The 20,077-nt window shown below is 42.0% G+C and overlaps 1 protein-coding gene across 1 annotated transcript in view; it reads right to left on the bottom strand.

The window, feature by feature from the left end:
• The window catches only part of TRANK1 (tetratricopeptide repeat and ankyrin repeat containing 1), a 117,614-nt gene that overhangs the window by 88,742 nt on the left and 8,795 nt on the right, over nucleotides 1–20,077 (bottom strand). The gene's annotated exons all lie outside the window — the stretch shown is intronic.

Here is a 20,077-nt window from a genome sequence, read left to right as displayed (position 1 = left end):
GCATACAATCCCAAATCAGGTTTGGTTTCAAGCACGTGCAATGCATTAAATATGCCAAAATGTTAGCAGTTGTGCCATGGAGATTCGGCAGGGTTTTAACTTTTCTCCTTGTGCTTTTCTGTGTCCCAGTTGCCCTACAAGGCACCACCTTAACAACCAGACCATAAATGTTATTAAAACTAGACTGCTGGAGGGTTTCATCGAAGAAGACAGAAATAACATGTTTCCACGGCATTTACAAATACAGAAAAATCTCTTCACTTTAGATCTTGTTCACATTCCTCTACAAAGCAACAGTGAGTTCGTGATGTTACGTGGACGAGCAGCAAACACATCCACCCTCCTCTTCCTGCTGCTTCTTGGTACGACAACGTCAAACGGGTCGAAGGGGATCGCCAACCACTCCAGAGGCTTTTTGGTTCTTAACAGGACTCACTGAGTGTTACTTTCTCATTATGAGTAAGAATGCTTTATACCCCTGCCTAGAACACGTACAGCTCAGTTGTTGGGACTTAAAAAAAAAAACTGTTAAACTTATTAAATACAAGTGGAAATAAGTCCCATAACAACAGTAACCTTGGTGACTAAAACGGAGAGAACACCTACTGTGTGCTTGACATTCCTGTGCCGTTTCATTCTTACAAGAAGCCCTGGGAGCCACACACGATTGTGTCCCCATTTCGCATATAGGGAAACCGAGGCAAAGAGCGGTTAATGTACTTGCCCACAGTCACCTGAAAAGTGGTAGCATCGAAATTCAAACCCAGGTAGCCTGACATTAAGACTAAACTACGATCTGAAGAGCCCAGATGGAGGCTAAAAGGTCAGCCCCCCAAGAAAACCCCTACAAGGTGTGATATTTTGGCTGGTGAGGCACACTCGCTCCCCTGCGCCTTGGGTTGGTTAACGACGCAAAGCCTGAAAGATGAGTAAAGACAGTTTCATGATTGCAGAGTTGGCTTTGGGGCAGTTTCACTTTGCCCCAACGAAAACAGCCCTGCTGTTGGGAGGTGTCACTAGCTGCCTGGCTACACTCAGAGATGCAGGGGCAAGAAAGCACAAATGCACAAAGACTTTTAAACAAACAGCTCGCAGAGCAGACACATCCAGGTTGTTGAGGTTTTTATGACTCTTTGTGGGTATACACATGAAATTCTATACCCGACTTACAGGAATAGAGCAAACGCTGTGAATGGGGTAGACTCTGGGGGAGCTGCAGCCGGCAGAGGGAAACTTACCTTCACCTGAACGCTACCTGAATTCTTGACAACAAAGTTGTTTCCTTTTTGGTTTTGGTTTTGCGTTTTTAATCCTTTCAGAAGACACCCATAGCAGTCCAAGATCAACTCCTAAATGCAAGGGGCAGGGACAAACCGGGTACAGATCCAAGCTGCAACCAAACAGGGCAACTGCGGAGCAGCAGGTAGAAGGAGGGTCAGGAAGGAGGAAACGGACTGCCTGTCTGGCTGCCGCCATGAACAACTGCCTGCTTTGCCATGAGACCAGAAGAATAGAATTTCAATTTCTCATAGTATCCAGACTCCCTGGAGCCATTGACACTGGGTGAACTCCCAAAACTATTGCCCTCAGGTAATCTTTAAATGTTATGCTTTAAACCAAGCTACCACCTGAAGTCTTTGCTGAACCAAGACGATAGTTTATCCTAATGAGTAAAGTACGTCTGCTTTGAGCATTGTGCTCTTCTCAAGAATGATCTGTGTGAGATCAAAGTGACAACAGCGACTCAAAAGTTTAGAGGAGAAGCTTAGGGGGCAGTGAGTCTCACTAAACGGTGGTAGAACAGTTTGGAGAAGGGTGGGAGAACGTCTGCAGAGCTTGAAGAATATAAGCAATGGCACTGAGCTGTATGTGTAGAAATTGTTGAAATGATGTACGACTATGTGTGTTTTCACTAAAAATAGATAAATAAACACCGACTCCCTCTCCTTCCTTCCCACAGGAAAGCGGCCACAGTCTAGGCTAAGAATCCAGAGTCAGCACTCATTCTGGAAACTCGGATTCTTCTTTGCTTCTCTTTTTTATTGGGAGGAGGGGTGCGGATGCAAAGAGAAAAGTAGGGATTTAAAAAAAAGAAACTTAAAATCTTACAGAACTTCTCTGGGAAAACATAAAGTGCTGGTCCCAAGCCTTTCCCATTCACCTTGTTTAACTGGAACAAGAAAGACCAGGTCACCCGATCCCTCACCACCCCAGCTCAGCTGTCTGTCTCTCACCAGCGTGCCTCAAGTCACTGAAGCCCAGTGGCTGGACATAAACCTAGGCCTCTCCTAGCCCAGTAGGTCCCCTTCGTCCATCAACTTTAACAGACAGCAGAAACAGAGAGCCAGTCTCCACGTCCAGAAGAGAGGGGGTCATGCCTACCAGGCTGGGGAAGGCTGCTTCTCTAGCTTAACCAAAAGTCAGGTTATTGCCTTTTTCTCTTTTGATTGTCTAATGGGTACGTGGGAAGGTTAGAGGGTGAATGGGAAAAGGAACAGTGGCACAGAGTTCAAATTTTTCTCTATGTTTTTTTTTTTTTCATTACCAGGATATATAACCAGTTTAAGGGGCCCTGGTGGTACACAGGAAACCCTGGTGGCCTAGTGGTTAAGTGATAGAGTTCCTAACCAAAGAGTCAGCAGTTCGAATCTGCCAGGCGCTCCTTGGAAACTCTATGGGGCAGTTCTACTCTAAAAAAAAAAAAATTTTTTTTTCTATAGGGTCGCTATGAGTGGGAATTGACTCCATGGCACTGGGTTTGGTTTGTTTTGTTTTGTTTTGTTTTTGGTGGTGTAGGGGTTAAAGCACTACGTTGCTAACCAAAAGTTTGAACCTACCCACTGCCCCATCGGAGAAAGATGTGGCAGCCTGCTTCCGTAAAGATTTACAGCCTTGGGAACCCTGTGGAGAAGTTCTACTCTGTCCCATATGGTCACTTTGAGTTAGAAATGACTCAACACCAATGGGCATAGTCAGTATAGGGCTGCCTCTGTTTACGGCAACCTGGACCTGATGTTCCCCGTAGCATGCATTCTCAACAGGGCAATATCATCTCCAAAGGGGTGAAAGTTGATTCTTGTGGGGGGTAAAATTTCTTTGTGTTTTTTAATGTATAAAGCACAGATATACGCAAAGCGCATAAACAGATATACAGTATATCTGCAGTATTAAAATTTCACAAGGAACTAGCGACATCAGGAAAAAAAATCAAAAAAGGTTTAGGGAGTAATAAAGGAAAAAAAACTGACGAAAGGAGAGGAGTTTAAAACAAACAAAAGAAAACAAAACAAACCCAGAAAGGAAGGGGGAAATTAATACATTAATGTAAAAGAATTTTTTTTTAAAAAGCCCTAACTTGGAGTGTTTCAACCTCCGACGGACTCATTCTTGTCCGTTAATGAACCAGCACCTCAAAACATGTTCTTCGTTAAATTCTAGATCACAAATACAACGTTTCGCTGTGCGGAAAGGAGGAGAGGCAGGACTCCCGGAGAAGCTGATTATACTGACGTTGCTCCACAAGCGTAAATTCACAAATGACTAAAATAACTTGTATCAGTCCAACCTGAAGGAACAGACACAGACCTTCAAAGAAAAAAACAGGGTTAGAAGAAAATCTGTTAATTGTGTATATACAGAGCCCTGGTGGCACAACGGTTAAGTACTCAGCTACTAACCAAAACGTCAGTGGTTCAAACCCACCAGTGATTGCGTGGGAGAAAAGACCTGGCAATCTGCCCCTGTAAAGACTGTTGTTGTCATTAGGTGCCATCGAGCTGCTTCCAACTCACAGCCACCCTGTGTACGACAGAAGGAAACTGCCTGGTCCTGTGCCATCCTCACAGTAGTTATTATGCTTGAGCCCATTGTTGCAGCCACGTGTCAGTCCATCTCATTGAGGGTCTTCCTCTTTTTCACTGACCCTCTACTTTACCAAGCATGATGTCCTTCTCCAGGGACTGATCTCTCCTGATAACACGTCCACAGTATACGAGACGTAGTCTCGCCATCCTTGCTTCTAAGGAGTGTTCTGGTTGTACTTCTTCCAAGGCAGATTTGTTCATTCTTTTGGCAGTATATTCAATATTCTTCACCAACACCACAATTAGAAGGCGTCAATAGGAAACCCAATGGGACAGTTCTACTCTGTCCTATAGGGTCACTACGAGTCAGAATCAACGCAAAGGCACACAACAACAAGATTTACTAGGCGGCCTAACACATGTATTTTGTTTTGTTTCATTCTGACTTTGTTTTATTTTTAGACCTTGGGTGCAGCAAGTAGAATTAACTAACTCACTCAGCAAATATGTAGCACTCCTACTGTGTGCCAGTATATGTATACATATATATATACACAAATTTGACAACTTGCAGAGAGGAAAAACAAAACTTTACTCAGAAGCTGTCTGGACCTATCAGAGTTAGAAAATGATCAACAGTGAAATGAGGGGAACTGGGAAGAGAACAAACTTATAGCTATTTAGAACAGAAAAATAATAAATGCTCATTGAACAAACAAAAAAAAATAGCCTTGAATTTTAAAAATACAACATATTTCTGTTTAAGGATATTCAGTATTACAAAATGTCAAATCCCCCCCCCCCAAATTAATGAATTATTGTATATTTCCAAAAAAAAAAAAAAACAAGATGTTTAAGGAAAGTAATGAAAGAATTCTCAAGTTCATTTAAAAGAATAAACAAGCGAGAAGAATCAAGCCATTTCTCATAAAAAAAGAACTATCTAGGGAGAACCTTCTCTAACATTTTAATACACATTTATAAAACTTATCTGTTAAACTGTTGTACTAACATGAGAGTAAGCTCATCAACTGAACAGAAAATCCAGAAATAAATATATACACTGCTATAAAAGAATTCCGTGCATGGTAAAGACGACTCCATAACAGGTAGGAAAAGAATGGACCAGGTGGTGTAACTGGCTAGATGTCCGGAAAAAAAGTTAAATTTCTACTTCACGCCATGTGGTAGACCTAATAGTGGCCTCCTCAAAGATGTCCACAGGAGCCCTGGTGGTGTAATGGTTAAGTGCTCAGCTGCTACCCAAAAGGCCAACAGTGTGAACTCGCCAGCCCCCCACGGGAGGAGAATGTGGCAGTCTGTTTCTGCAAAGACGACAGCCTTGGAAGCCGTACGGGGCAGCTCTACTTTGTCCTACAGGGTCACCATGAGTCAAAATCGACTTGAAGCAACTGTTCGTTTTGTTTAAAAAAAGATGTCAATACCTTAATCTCCAGAGAACGTTTTACATTATGAGGCAAAAGAGGGGTTTGGAAGTGTATTAAGGTTGTTTTTGTGTGTGTGTGTGTTGTGTTAGGTGCCGTCAAGTCGGTTCTGACTCATAGCGACCCTATGTACAACAGAACAAAACACTGCCCAGTCCTGCCCTATCCTCACAACTGCTGCTATGTTTGAGTCCATTGTTGCAGCCACTGTATCAATCCATCTCATTAAGGGTACTCGTCTTTTTTGCTGACCTACTTTAGCAAGGATTATGTCCTTCTCCAGGGACTGGTCCTTCCTGATAAAATGTACAAAGTACATGAGACAAAGTCTCGTCATCCTCATTTCTAGTGAGCAATCTGGCTGTACTTCTTCCAGGACAGATGTTTGTTCTTCCAGTCCATGGTATATTCAATATTCTTCGCCAACACTATTATTCAGAGGCATCAATTCTTCTTAGGTCTTCCTTATTCATTGTCCAGCTTTCGCATGCGTATGAGGCAATTGAAAACACCATGGCTTGGGTCAGGCACACCTTAGTCCTCAAACTGACATCTTTGCTTTTCAATACTTTAAAGAGGTCTTTTGCAGCAGATTTGCCCAGTGCAATATGTCATTTGATTTCTCAACTGCTGCTTTCATGGGCATTGATTGTGGATCCAAGTAAAATGAAATCCTTGACAACTTCAATTTTTTCTGTTTATCATGATGTTGCTTATTAATCCCATTGTGAGGATTTTTGTTTTCTTTATGTTCAGGTGTAATCCATACTGAAGGTCTTCATCAGTAAGTGTTTCAAGTCCTCTTCACTTTCAGCAATCAAGGTTGTGTCATCTGTATATCGCAGGTTGTTAATGAGTCTTCCTCCAATCCTGATGTCACATTCTTCTTCATATAGTCTAGCTTCTCGGATTATTTGCTCAGCATACAGATTGAATAAGTATGATAAAAAGATACTACCCAGATGCCCATCTTTCTTGATTTTAAACTGCAAAGTATCTCCTTGTTCTGTTTGAACGACTAGCTCTTGATCTATGTACAGGGTCCATGTGAGCACAATTAAGTGTTCTGGAATTCCCATTCTTCGAAACGTTATCCACAATTTGTTATGATCTGCACAGTTGAATGCCTTTGCGTAGTCAATAAAACACAGGTAAACATCTTTCTGATATTCTCTGCTTTCAGCCAAAATCCATCTGACATCAGCAATGATATCCCTGGTTCCACATCCTCTTCAGAATCTGGCCTGAATTTCTGGCGGTTCCCTGTTGATGTACTCCTGCAACTGCTTTTGAATGATCTTCACCAAAATTTTACTTGCGTGTGATATTATGGCTTTGTTCAATAATTTCCACATTCGGTTGTTTTTTAATTATCTTCAGCAAAATTTTACTTTTAAATGTTAAGTTTTCAGATTTAAAAATAGATTATCCCAGATTCTCTGGGTGGACTCAATCTAATCATGTGAGCCCTAAAAGCACAGAAGTTTCTCTGACTGGGGTCAGAGAGATACTGTGGAATCAGGAGGCAGAAGAGATGGAGCTGAAGGTGTGAAGTATGAGAAGGACTTCGATCATTTTTGCTTGTTTTGAAGTTGGAGGTGGCAATGTGACAAGAACGTAGGTGGTCTTAAGAAACCGAAAAAAGATCCTGGCTGATAGTCATCAAGGAAATAGGGACCTTGGTCCCGTAGTCAGAAGGAACAGGACTGTGCCAACAACATGAATGAGCCTGGAAGCAGATTCTTTCCAGAACCTCCTGATAAGAACCCATCTTGATTTTGCCCTCATGAAACCCAAAGCAGAGAAACTGGCTAAGCCAACCCAGGCTTCTGATCTATAGAACGACATAATCAACTTGTGCCGTTTTAAGTCACTAAGTTGTAGTAACTTGTTACAGAAGCAACAGAAACTCGTGTATAAACAGAAAGTACCATACGCCAAAATAGTTCCAAATAGATGAAAAAAAAGTTAGTGTAAAAAAGAAATCACTACAGCAAAAAAGAACAAACTATTAATACAACATGCAATGTCTCAAAAACATTGTGTTGAGCAAAAGAAGCCAGACTCAAAAGAGTTTATACTCTGAGATTCCATTTATATGAAGTTCTAGAACTGGCGAATGTAAGAAATCAGAAGAGCAGTTGCCTAGGGAGGGAACTGTACTGAGTGGAAGGAGACACGAGAGAACTTTCTGGAGAAATGGAAATGGTCTAATTGATTGGGGTGATGGTTACTCAGGTGTATACTTTTGTTAAAACTGGCTGAACTGCATACTTAAAATCTGCATGTTTTGTTTCATGCAAATATCTCATTTAAAAAATAGAAGAAATCATAAAAGCACTGGAAGAAAAAAACAGTTACAAATACATCTTCAGCCACTCTAGGTGGAAATTCAGCAATATCTAACAAAGTATGAACTATGAAGTAGATGATACAAACTAAGAGGAAAGGATGGTGTTCTAGTCACCTAGTGCTACCGTAACAGAAATACCACAAGCGGATGGCTTTAACAAAGAGAAATTTATTCTTTCACAGTCCAGTAGACTAGACGTCCAAATTCAGGGTGTCAGCTCCAGGAAAGGCTTTCTCCCTCTGTCAGCTCTAGAGGAAAGTCCTTGTCATAGACCTTCTCCGATCGAGGGGCTTTTCAGCACAGGGACCCCAGGTCTAAAGGACGCGCTATTCCCCTGGCTCTTGTGTCTTGGTAGTATGAGGTCCCCTGCCTCTCTGCTCGCTTCTCTCTTTTATATTTCAAGAGAGACTGACTTAAGACACAACCTAATCTTATAGATTGAGTCCTGTCGCATTAACATAACTGCCACTAATCCCACCTCATTAACATCATAGAGGCAGAATTTACAACACATAGGAAAATCACATCAGATGACAAAATGGTGGACAATCACACAATACTGGGAATCATGGACTCGTCAAGTTGACACACATTTTGGGGGACACAATTCAATCCATAACAGATGTCAAAACAATCAATCTGTGTAATAGGATCCCATTTGTAGTTTTAAGGATACACACACATGTGCATACATGTCGTATAAGCTTAAAGATATATTTGTGTATATATACCTGTGTGTATACACTTACTCTATTAAAACAATGTCCAGAAGGAAACTAATAACAGTGGTGATCTCTGGGGATGGAGAGAACTTTCATATTCCACTTTATAACCTTCTATACTGTTTGATACTGTTATCAGGAGGGAACAGTCCCTAGTGAAGGTCAGCAAAAAAAAGGAAAAACCTCAACAAGGTGGATTAAAACAGTGGCTACAGCAATGGGCTCAAACATGGCAACAATTGTGAGGATGGTGCAGGACCAGGCAGTGTTTTGTTCCATTGTACATAGGGTCACTTTGAGTGGGAACTGACTCAACGGCACCTATCAACAACAACACACTGTTTGCTTAATAAGACACATGGCATAATTTTTCAATTTAAATTCCTAAATAAAATTACAAGACAAATGACAAACTAGGAAAATATATTTTCAAAACATAACAACTGGTTGATAATCTAACATACAAGGAGCTCTCATAAAAAGAAAAAACACTGAGATTTTAAAAGGTGAGTAAAAAACAGCAGACAATTTACAAAAGAAACACAATAGCCAATCCAAAAAAAACCAAACCCACTGCCATCAAGTCAATTCCGACTCACACAATAGCCAATAGGCTCTTATAAAAAGTTCAATCTCCAACACACAATACAGGAGAGGTCAGCACAATTGGACTTAACCAAAATCAGTTTCCTGGATAAATTGAACACTTCGAAGGCCAGCATAGCAGGGGGTTTGAGTACCATGGTTTCAGGGAACATCTAAGTCAATTGGCATAATAAAATCTATTCAGAAAACATTCTGTATCCCACTTTGGAGAGTGGTGTCTGGTGTCTTAAAAGCTTGCAACAGGCCATCTAAGATGCATCAATCAGTCTCAACCTACCTGGTGCAAAGCAGAATGAAGAACACCAAAGACACGAGGTAATTATGAGCCCAAGAGATAGAAAGGGCCACATAAACCACAGACTACATCAGCCTGAGACCAGAAGAACTAGATGGTGCCCGGCTACAGCCGATCACTGCCCTGACAGGGAACACAACAAAGAACCCCTGAGGGAGCAGGGGAGCAGTGGGATGCAGACCTCAAATTCTCTTAAAAAGGTCAGACTTAATGGTCTGACTGAGACTAGAAGGACCTCCGAGGTCATGGTTCCCAGGCCTTCTGTTAGCCCAAGACAGGAACCATTCCCAAAGCTAACACGTCAGACAGGGATTGGACTGGACTATGGGATAGAGAATGATACCAGTGAGTAGTGAGCTTCTTGGATCAAGTAGACACATGAGACTATGTGGGCAGCTCCTGTCTGGAGGGGAGATGAGAGGGCAGAGGGGGTGAGAAGCTGGCCGAATGGACACGAAAATACAGAGTGGAGGGAAGGAGTGTGCTGTCTCATTAGGGGGAGAGCAACTAGGAGTATACAGCAAGGTGTATATAAATTTTTATATGAGAGGCTGACTTGATTTGTAAACTTTCACTTAAAGCACAATAAAAATTAAAAAAAAAAAAGTTCAATCTCACTAGTAACCAAAGAAATGCAGAATAAAACAATGAGATATCTTGTTATCTCTACCCACACAGTATCTCCTAAAATGGTCCTGTGCTCTCCCTTCCTACCCTGGGTCCCTGGTCCAAGCTGCCCTCGTCGTTGACATGTATGACTACGGTGTCCTCACCACTGGTCAGCCCTCATTCATCCTCCACGTTCCAGTCAGACCCATCTTTCTGATCAAATCAGTCCACACTTAAATCCCTTCACCTTCCCCTCAATCATCAGGTTCGAAGCCTGTAAAATGGCACAGGTGCCCCTTCAGGATCCCTGGTGGCACAAATGGTTTGCACTTGTCTACTAACCTAAAGCTTGGCCGCTCAAACTCACCCAGTGGTGCCATGAAAGGAAGTCCTAGTGCTCTGCATCCATTAAGATTACAGCCAAGAAAAAAAAACCCATGGGGTTCTACTCTATAACACATAGAGTTGCCATGAGTTGGAACTGACTCCATGGCAATGGGTTTTCTTCTTTTGTTTTGGGGGGTTCTTTTTGTTTTGGGTTTTTTCGTTTGGTTGGTTGGTTGGGTTTTTTTGTTTGTTTGTTTTTTGGCCCTTCAAGATGTCACCCTTGCTCTTTTCTCCAGTCAAATCTCTCATCACTTCTTCCATCCCCGGCTGTAGCCAAAAAGAACTACTTTCAGGTCCTTGAAGGCACAGAGTGATCTCTGGTCACTGAACTCTGAGCACAGAACCACCTAGTACTTTCTTCTCCTACCTTTACCTGGCTAACGCTAACCTACTCGTTTGTGTTTAACTTGCTCACCATCGTATCCCAGGAGCTGAACCTGAAGCCTGGCATATAGAAGGTTCTTCATTGTGGATGACAAAAACACTAATCCCTCACCAAGAATCCCCTCTTTCTCCATCCCTTCCTTCTGTCCAGGTTTTGAGGCCCACAGCTCATAGGATCCCTCCTTGGAAAACCCTTCTTGGCCAGTTACCCCACAACATTCAGGGCTCTGCAGGGCACATGTAATGGGTTCCCGCCTAAACTCCCCTATTCTAGAGTGCACTCCCACAGGGCATGGACCCCAGATGTGACCTCTCCTTCCTCCTCGGAGGGAGCAGATCTACTGTGCACACGTGGAAAGACCCATTCGCCATTATTCTCAAGACTGCATGCTCTCTAACCATCAGGACCAAGCGGCAAACACTCCTTCGGTTCCTCCCCCAGTGCTTCGTGGCTACCAACTGCAGTAAAAGAGTCCTGCTGGATGAAAAATTTTGGGGCCATTTCACAGATGACTCTAACAGCCCTGAAAGGTGGCCAACACTGTCCCCATTTTATAAATGTGGCAAAACCGGGTGTAGTGGATTAATTTTGTGTATGGCCTTTCTAACCATAGTCTTATTGCTCCTACCCAGGCGATTTGCGTGACAGGGTAACTGTGGTTTACCAAGGGGACATGTTCAGTTGTACCTTAAAGGAAAGCCAATTCCAGAGCAAAGAGGAGAGCCCAACACCATTAAAAAAGGAGAGGCCCAGAGGAGGCGGGGCCAAGATGGTGGACTAGGTAGACGCTACCCTGGATCCCTCTTGCAACAAAGACTCGGAAAAACAAGTGAATCGATCACATACATAACAATCTACGAACCCTGAACAACAAACACAGATTTAGAGATGGAAAACGAACAAATACGGGGAAATAGCGACTGTTTTCGGAGCCTGGAGCCAGCGTTCCAGTCAGGTAACCTTGGTGCCGGGTATCTGGGCCCAGGGGAGCTGAACTCATAAATCTTGTGACGGCGCAAACAAGGGGCGCAGCCCTACCCCCCTGAACTGAACCCGGGAGGGGGCCCGGCAGGTCTGCGTGGGCGGCGTGGCAACACAGCTGGTGGGAGAACTCCCCGGGAGGCAGTGACTGGTTTTGGAGCCGGGAGTGCTACGTCCCAGCTGGGGAACCCTGGCGCCGGGCATTTGACTGGGCGCTGTCACGGCGCAAGCACAGGATGCAGCCCTACTCCCCTGAACGAACCCCGGGAGGGGGTCCAGCCGGTCCGCGGAGGCTGCGCGGCGACACGGCTGGCGGGACGAGAAATCCCTGGGAGGCAGCGACTGATTTTGGAGCCGGGAGTACAGCGTCCCAGCAGGGGGACTTTGACGCTAGACTTTGGACTGGCAGTGGAGGATCTGACCGCGGCTTCAGTGGGCCAGACCCCCGGAGGCAATCTCCACACAGCCAACACACATAGGCAACATACCCCTCGGGAATCTCAGATATAACAGTCATTCCAAGCAAGACAAGCAACTCTGGCTATATTCCGAGGTGCTACTCTCCTATCTCTCTGATCCCTCCCCCACCCTCCCCAGTCGGCTTCATTAACATTGGAATTTCCTGAGCCAGAGGGAGAACAGCTCCAGCTCCATGGCAGCTTTGCTTTTCCCCCTTTTTTTCTTTTGGTCTTTTCCTAACCCACTCTTCCAGCCTGAGAGAAGGAACCACAAAAAACCCAGGAACCAAAAATCCATCCCTAATTGGACTGAAAACACAGAACCAGCTACAGCCAAGCATATATGATCCAAATCTCGGACTTTCATCCTTACAGGGAACAAGGTGGTGGTTATAATCCAAAGGCAGTTCTGATAGGGATCTGACTGCATTTTTTTTTTAGCGGAATTTCTGGAAAAACAAGTTTCCCAGTGATGACTCGGAGACAGCAGTCCATATCAAACCACATAAAGAAGCAGACCATGACAGCTTCTACAACCCCCCAAACAAAAGAATCAAAATCTTTCCCAAATGAAGATACAATCCTGGAATTATCAGATACAGAATATAAAAAACTAATTTACACAATGCTTCAAGACATCAAAAATGAAATAAGGCAAACTGCAGAAAAAGCCAAAGAACACAATGATAAAACTGTTGAAGAACTCAAAAAGATTATTCAAGAACATAGTGGAAAAATTAATAAGTTGCAAGAATCCATAGAGAGACAGCATGTAGAAATCCAAAAGATTGAAAATAAAATTACAGAATTAGACAATGCAATAGGAAGTCAGAGGAGCAGACTCGAGCAGTTAGAATGCAGACTGGGAAATCTGGAGGACCAGGGAATTAACACCAACATAGCTGAAAAAAAATCAAAGAATTAAAAAAAATGAAGAAACCCTAAGAATCATGTGGGACTCTATCAAGAAGGATAACTTGTGTGTGATTGGAGTCCCAGAACAGGGAGGGAGGACAGAAAACACAGAGAAAATAGTTGAAGATCTCCTGACACAAAACTTCCCTGACATCATGAAAGACAAAAGGATATCTATCCAAGATGCTCATCGAACCCCATTTAAGACTGATCCAAAAAGAAAAACACCAAGACATATTATCATCAAACTTGCCAAAACCAAAGATAAAGAGAAAATTTTAAAAGCAGCAAGGGAGAAAACAAAGGTCTCCTTCAAGGGAGAATCAATAAGTTCAGACTACTCAGCAGAAACCATGCAGGCAAGAAGGGAATGGGATGACGTATACAGAGCAGTGAAGGAGAAAAACTGCCAGCCAAGGATCATATATCCAGCAAAACTCTCTCTGAAATATGAAGGCCAAATTAAGATATTTACAGATAAACACAAGCTTAGAGAATTTGCAAAAACCAAACCAAAGCTACAAGAAATACTAAAGGATATTGTTTGGTCAGAAAACCAATAATATCAGGTACCAGCACATAAGGTCACAAAACAGAACATCCTGATATCAACTCAAATAGGGAAATCACAAAAACAAATGAAGATTAATTAAGAAAAATGCTCATAACAGGGAATCATTGAAGTCAATATGTAAAAGATCACAATAATCAAATCAGGGACTAAATACAGGTGGCATAGAACGGCCATATGGAGAGTGATACAAGGCAATATAAAAAAAAAAACAATACAAGTTAGGTTTTTACTTAGAAAAATAGGGGTAAATATTAAGGTAACCACAAAGAGGTATAACAACACCATAACTCAAGATAAAAGCCAAGAAAAACGTAACAACTCAACAAACATAAAGTCAAACACTACGAAAATGAGGATCTCACAATTTACTAAGAAAAACCTCTCACCACAAAAAAGTATGTGGAAAAATGAAATTGTCAACAACACACATAAAAAGGCATCAAAATGACAACATTAAACACTTATTTATCTATAATTACGCTGAATGTAAATGGACTAAATGCACCAATAAAGAGACAGAGAGTCTCGGACTGGATAAAGAAACACGATCCGTCTATATGCTGCCTACAAGAGACACACCTTAGACTTAGAGACACAAACAAACTAAAACCCAAAGGATGGAAAAAAATATATCAAGCAAACAATAAGCAAAAAAGAAGAGGAGTAGCAATATTAATTTCTGACAAAATAGACTTTAGACTTAAATCCACCACAAAGGATAAAGAAGGACACTACATAATGATAAAAGGCACAATTGATCAGGAAGACATAACCGTATTAAATATTTATGCACCCAACGACGGGGCTGCAAGATACATAAATCAAATTTTAACAGAACTGAAAGGTGAGATAGACACCTCCACAATTACAGTAGGAGACTTCAACACACCACTTTCGGAGAAGGACAGGACATCCAGTAAGAAGCTCAATAGAGACACGGAAGACCTAATTACAACAATCAACCAACTTGACCTCATTGACTTATACAGAACTCTCCACCCAACTGCTGCAAAGTATACTTTTTTTTCTAGCACACATGGAACATTCTCTAGAATAGACCACATATTAGATCATAAAACAAACCCTTCCAGAATCCAAAACATCGAAATATTTCAAAGCATCTTCTCAGACCACAAGGCAATAAAACTAGAGATCAATAACAGAAAAACTAGGGAAAAGAAATCAAATACTTGGAAAATGAACAATACCCTCCTGAAAAAAGACTGGGTTATAGAAGACATCAAGGACGGAATAAGGAAACTCATAGAATGCAACGAGAATGAAAATACTTCCTATCAAAACCTCTGGGACACAGCAAAAGCAGTGCTCAGAGGCCAATTTATATCGATAAATGCACACATACAAAAAGAAGAAAGAGCCAAAAGCAGAGAACTGTCCCTACAACTTGAACAAATAGAAAGTGAGCAACAAAAGAATCCATCAGGCACCAGAAGAAAACAAATACTAAAAATTAGAGCTGAACTAAATGAATTAGAGAACAGAAAAACAATTGAAAGAATTAACAAAGCCAAAAGCTGGTTCTTTGAAAAAATTAACAAAATTGATAAACCATTGGCCAGACTGACTAAAGAAATACAGGAAAGGAAACAAATAACCCGAATAAGAAACGAGAAGGGCCACATCACAACAGACCCAACTGAAATTAAAAGAATCATATGAGATTATTACGAAAAATTGTACTCTAACAAATTTGCAAACCTAGAAGAAATGGATGAATTCCTGGAAAAACACTACCTACCTAAACTAACACATTCAGAAGTAGAACAACTAAATAGACCCATAACAAAAAAAGAGATTGAAACAGTAATCAAAAAACTCCCAACAAAAAAAAGCCCTGGCCCGGACGGCTTCACTGCAGAGTTCTACCAAACTTTCAGAGAAGAGTTAACACCACTACTACTAAAGGTATTTCAAAGCATAGAAAATGACGGAATACTACCCAACTCATTCTATGAAGCCACCATCTCCCTGATACCAAAACCAGGTAGACATTACCAAGAAAAGAAAATTACAGACCTATATCCCTCATGAACATAGATGCAAAAATCCTCAACAAAATTCTAGCCAATAGAATTCAACAACATATCAAAAAAATAATTCACCACAATCAAGTGGGATTTATACCAGGTATGCAAGGCTGGTTTAATATCAGAAAAACCATTAATGTAATCCACCACATAAATAAAACAAAAGACAAAAACCACATGATCTTATCAATTGATGCAGAAAAGGCATTTGACAAAGTCCAACACCCATTTATGATAAAAACTCTCACCAAAATAGGAATTGAAGGAAAATTCCTCAACATAATAAAGGGCATCATGCAAAGCCAACAGCCAACATCACTCTAAATGGAGAGAACCTGAAAGCATTTCCCTTGAGAATGGGAACCAGACAAGGATGCCCTTTATCTCCTCTCTTATTCAACATTGTGCTAGAAGTCCTAGCCAGAGCAATTAGGCTAGACAAAGAAATAAAGAGCATCCGGATTGGCAAGGAGGAAGTAAAATTATCTCTATTTGCAGATGACATGATCTTATACACAGAAAACCCTAAGGAATCCTCCAGAAAACTACTGAAACTAATAGAAGAGTTTGGGAGAGCCTCAGGGTATAAGATAAACATACAAAAATCACTTGGATTCCTCTACATCAACAAAAAGAACATCGAAGAGGAAATAACCAAATCAATACCATTCACAGTAGCCCCCAAGAAGATGAAATACTTAGGAATAAATCTTACCAAGGATGTAAAAGACCTATACAAAGAAAACTACAAAGCTCTACTACAAGAAATTAAAAAGGACCTACTTAAGTGGAAAAACATACCTTGCTCATGGATAGGAAGACTTAACATAGCAAAAATGTCTATTCTACCAAAAGCCATCTATACATACAGTGCACTTCCGATCCAAATTCCAATGTCATTTTTTAATGTGATAGAGAAACAAATCACCAACTTCATATGGAAGGGAAAGAAGCCTCAGATAAGCAAAGCATCACTGAAAAAGAAGAAGAAAGTGGGAGGCCTCACTCTACCTGATTTCAGAACCTATTATACAGCTACAGTAGTCAAAACAGCCTGGTATTGGTACAACAACAGGCATATAGACCAGTGGAACAGAATTGAGAACCCAGATATAAATCCATCCACATATGAGCAGCTGATATTTGACAAAGGCCCAGTGTCAGTTAATTGGGGAAAAGATAGTCTTTTTAACAAATGGTGCTGGCATAACTGGATATCCATTTGCAAAAAAATGAAACAGGACCCATACCTCACACCAAGCACAAAAACTAACTCCAAGTGGATCAAAGACCTAAACATAAAGACTAAAACGATAAAGATCATGGAAGAAAAAATAGGGACAACCTTAGGAGCCCTAATACAAGGCATAAACAGAATACAAAACATTACCAAAAATGACGAAGAGAAACCAGATAACCGGGAGCTCCTAAAAATCAAACACCTATGCTCATCTAAAGACTTCACCAAAAGAGTAAAAAGACCACCTACAGATTGGGAAAGAATTTTCAGCTATGACATCTCCGACCAGCGCCTGATCTCTAAAATCTACATGATTCTGTCAAAACCCAACCACAAAAAGACAAACAACCCAATCAAGAAGTGGGCAAAGGAAATGAACACACACTTGACTAAAGAAGATATTCAGGCAGCTAACAGACACATGAGAAAATGTTCTCGATCATTAGCCATTAGAGAAATGCAAATTAAAACTACGATGAGATTCCATCTCACTCCAACAAGGCTGGCATTAATCCAAAAAACACAAAATAATAAATGTTGGAGAGGCTGCAGAGAGATTGGAACTCTTATACACTGCTGGTGGGAATGTAAAATGGTACAACCACTTTGGAAATCTATCTGGCGTTATCTTAAACAGTTAGAAATAGAACTACCATATAACCCAGAAATCCCACTCCTCGGAATATACCCTAGAGAAATAAGAGCCTTCACACGAACAGATATATGCACACCCATGTTTATTACAGCTCTGTTTACAATAGCAAAAAGCTGGAAGCAACCAAGATGTCCGTCAATGGATGAATGGGTAAATAAACTGTGGTATATTCACACAATGGAATACTACGCATCGATAAGGAACAGTGACGAATCTGTGAAACATTTCATAACATGGAGGAACCTGGAAGGCATTATGCTGAGCGAAATCAGTCAGAGGCAAAAGGACAAATATTGTATAAGACTACTATTATAAGATCTTGAGAAATAGTATAAACTGAGAAGAACACATACTTTTGTGGTAACGAGGAGGGGAGGGAGGGAGGGAGGGAGAGGGTTTTTTACTGATTAATTAGTAGATAAGAACTGCTTTAGGTGAAGGGAAGGACAACACTCAATACATGGAAGGTCAGCCCAATTGGACTGGAACAAAAGCAAAGAAGTTTCCAGGATAAAATGAATGCTTCAAAGGTCAGTGGAGCAAGGGTGCGGGTTTGGGAACCATGCTCTAAGGGGACTTCTAAGTCAATCGGCAAAATAATTCTGTTATGAAAACATTCTGCATCCTACTTTGAAATGTGGCGTCTGGGGTCTTATATGCTAACAAGCGGCCATCTAAGATGCATCAATTGGTCTCAACCCACCTGGAGCAAAGGAGAATGAAGAACACCAAGGTCACACGACAACTAAGAGCCCAAGAGACAGAAAGGGCCACATGAACCAGAGACCTACATCATCCTGAGACCAGAAGAACTAGTTGGTGCCCAGCCACAATCGATGACTGCCCTGACAGGGAGCACAATAGAGAACCCCTGAGGGAGCAGGAGATCAGTGGGATGCAGACCCCAAATTCTCATAAAAAGACCAGACTTAATGGTCTGACTGTGACTAGAGGAATCCCGGCGGTCACGGTCCCCAAACCTTCTGTTGGCACAGGACAGGAACCATTCCCGAAGACAACTCATCAGACATGAAAGGGACTGGACAGTGGGTAGGAGATGCTGATGAAGAGTGAGCTAATTATATCAGGTGGACACTTGAGACTGTGTTGGCATCTCCTGTCTGGAGGGGGGATGGGAGGATAGAGAGAGTTGGAAGCTGGCAAAATTGTCATGAAAGGAGAGACTGGAAGGGCTGACTCATTAGGGGGAGAGCAAGTGGGAGTAAGGAGTAAGATGTATGTAAACTTATATGTGACAGACTGACTTGATTTGTAAATGTTCACTTGAAGCTCAATAAAATTTAATATAAATAAAATAAAATAAAAAGGAGAGACCCAGAGGAGACAGCTCAGTGGACTTGCCAGCCCATGGAGAGAGAAAGCTGAGTGCCTTTGGGTAGAGACTGAGGGTCAGGGAGAAGTCTACACCTGACCCATGAATTTGAGACTTGCCAGTCTTCACAACCACATGAGCCATTTCCTTTACATGGTTTATGAATTCTGTGAGATGTTGCAGAAAATTAGAGAACCCAAAGACGGGACGGAGAGTACTGAGGGGAGAGAGGGCAGTTGATGTTAGAGATGATGGAACGGGACAGCAGCTTGGAAAAGTTGGGCATTTGGGATGTCTTTAACCTTCACCTCACAGGAAGCAGCTCTGTGCTGATCCTTATAAAGAAATGACTCATCTACTAGGATTCACACATCTCTAAACACATTCAATGAACCATACAAATAGAAAGGATTTAATGAAAGTGAGTCGGTATAGGGCCGCTAAGAGTCGGAATCGACTCAATGGCAACAGGTTTGTGTTTTTGGTTCGGTAGAACTCAATTTCCAGAAGAAGGAACTCAAAATGCAAAGAGATTCAGGGATGTGACCAAGGTCACCCAGTAGCGAGCGCCCATGAAACCACGGTTTACCTCCTCACTGTACCCCAGCCCTCTGGTCCAGACCACCTGTGGGTGGGCGAGAAAGCCAGGACTAGAACCTGGATCTGGACTCTTGGTTCACAGTCATTCAGGCTAATGACATGGACTGTGGTAATCCCTGCACGCTATTTCAGTGTAAAACCTGCAACGTTAACAGAACCTTTGCTTTGTTTACCCAACAGAGAGAAAATATTTGGTGAACACATAGCCCGAATGTTGGCCTATTTTCACAGTTAAGCAGCTACAGTTGAGAAAAACCACAAGACCGGAGGCCTTCCTCCACTTCCCAGACAGGCCGGGCTCAAAGTACGAAGGGGTCGTAGCAATCACATCTGAAAACGGCCATAAATTGTTTTCTCCTGTAATTTTTCCTTTGGGAAGAAGGGCCATCACCTGCTCACAGGCCTGAGAAACTTTTATGGCTGAGGACCTTATCATGGTGGACACACTCTGGGTTGGCTGTTCAGCTCACCACAAAGGCCCACTCGGGGACAGGGTGGTGCAGGCCAGAGCGCTCTAGTAACCAGACCTGCCAGTCCAAGCGAGGCCCTTCCTTGGCACGTTTTGAACTCATGGTGCAAGCTGTGTGGGATAAGCGGCTCCAGGGGCGCTGCCCTCATGCCCACCCTTGAGAAGAAGTCCACCTGGGTTGAGGGAGAACGATACCTAC

This window comes from Elephas maximus, chromosome 27 (assembly GCF_024166365.1).
Source record: "Elephas maximus indicus isolate mEleMax1 chromosome 27, mEleMax1 primary haplotype, whole genome shotgun sequence".
Classification (NCBI taxonomy): Eukaryota; Metazoa; Chordata; class Mammalia; order Proboscidea; family Elephantidae; genus Elephas; species Elephas maximus.
This window is presented reverse-complemented; position numbering and strand designations above follow the sequence as displayed.